The 1,783-nt window shown below is 48.3% G+C and overlaps 1 pseudogene; it reads left to right on the top strand.

The window, feature by feature from the left end:
- Window positions 1–531: 531 nt before the first annotated feature.
- On the top strand, window positions 532–1,365 carry LOC114614666 (annotated as a pseudogene).
- The last annotated feature ends 418 nt before the right edge of the window (window positions 1,366–1,783 follow it).

Genomic DNA, 1,783 nt, shown 5'->3' with positions numbered 1-1,783 from the left:
ATCTTTAAAGACCTCGGAAGGAGGCTTCAATCTTTAAGGTCCTCGGACGGAGGCAAGCAAAAGTGAAAGTAAAAAGGCCAGCGGGATATGTTCGTGCCGGGAGGAGTGGATCCGTGGATAGTTATTCTAGTAGTGGCGATCACGATTGCAGTATCCCTGGTGCTGTGTTTTTGCCTTAACTGTCACCAGCCAGGGCGTGAGTGCCACTGTTAACTACCTTAAACAGAAGGCTCTACAGCAGTTTGTCCAGGAAGTGGACCGCATCGCCCCTTGGTTCGTGGTATCGGGACAGCTTACCTTGGCCACCTGGGATAAACTGGGGAAGGACATAGAAAGGGAAGAGAGGGAGTGAAGGTGAAGAATTGGAAACATTTCCTGCCAAGTACAAAGGTGTGGAAGAGAAAGAACACGGCATAAGTATACAAAGATCAAAGAGGCCAAGGGTAGTGAGGCTAAAATAATACAGACTTCAAAGAGAAGGACGAATCTAAGGACTGTGGTAAAGCGGCGGAAAGGTTAGAAAGCAAAGCCATGGGTAGCTGTTGTAGCTGTCCAGATAAAGACACTGTCCTAGATAACCATAGGAACAAGTTTAAGGTTGTTAACGTTGATGATGATGGCAATGAGCTAGACTCTGGTTTCATGGAGCTCACAGACACAGAACTGATTTTGTACACCCCGAAGCGAGACTCGGTGAAATGGCACTACCTCTGCCTGCGATGGTACGGCTACGACTCAAATCTGTTTTCTTTTGAAAGTGGTCGATTGTGTCAAACTGGACAAGGAATTTTTGTTTTTAAGTGTGCCCGTGCAGAAGAATTATTTAACATGTTGCAAGAGATTATGCAAAATAATAGTATAAATGTGGTGGAAGAGCCAGTTGTAGAAAGGAATAGTCATCAGACAGAATTGGAAGTCCCTAGAACACCTCGAACACCTACGACTCCAGGGCTTGGTGCTCAGAACTTACCCAACGGGCATCCCTGCTACCCCTCGTTTGGAGATACTTCATCTCACCCCTCAAGCCGACACTCTCTTGTGGGAAGTGCTCACAAAATAGACTATTCAAGGCATAGGGATTGTACACCGACAGTCTTTAACCTTGATATCAGGCGCCCCAGTTTAGAACATAGGCAACTCAATTATATACAGGTAGATTTGGAAAGGGGCAGTGACTCTGACAACCATCAGACTCCAGAAACGACAACCACTCCCCTCCTACAAACCCCCACCCGGCGCACAGAGCTGTACGCTGTCATAGACATTGAGAGAACTGTTGCTGTGTCCAACTTGCAGAAAGCACTGCCGAGAGACGACGGTACCTCTAGGAAGACCAGACACAACAGTACTGACCTGCCCATGTGAGCCTGGAAGCATTGCATTGTGAAGATTTTCAGGGTATAGGAGTGCTAGCTGTTGTCCTAGTGGGTGTCTGTGTTCTCTGCCTGTCTTGAATCTGTTGTATGGTCAGGGCCCAGAGACGTGAGAGGGCGCTGGTAGTGCGTGCCTTTCAGGCCACTGAGTGGGGTGTATCTCCACAAGCATGGCTGGTAGCTTTGAAGTATTAGTTGCTCTCATTACCCCAAATTTTCGGTCTGGACAGCCCTTGCACCCCTGGAAGCCTATAGGTTTCATTGCACACGGGATGGGTGTCTATTCCATTTTCCTTGGGCCCAGCTCTTGCACCTGGTGGGCTTTGCCCATTGCACCCAGTAGAGTGAGTCCCATGGTTTGAGCCTGTCTGCCCTTGATCGTGAGATCCTACATGATGGAGCTTGCTTGA

This window comes from Grammomys surdaster, unplaced genomic scaffold, assembly GCF_004785775.1.
Source record: "Grammomys surdaster isolate TR1022 unplaced genomic scaffold, NIH_TR_1.0 126398, whole genome shotgun sequence".
In the NCBI taxonomy this organism is placed as follows: domain Eukaryota; kingdom Metazoa; phylum Chordata; class Mammalia; order Rodentia; family Muridae; genus Grammomys; species Grammomys surdaster.
The sequence above is the reverse complement of the archived record's forward strand: the minus strand, read 5'-3'. Positions and strand labels throughout refer to the sequence as shown.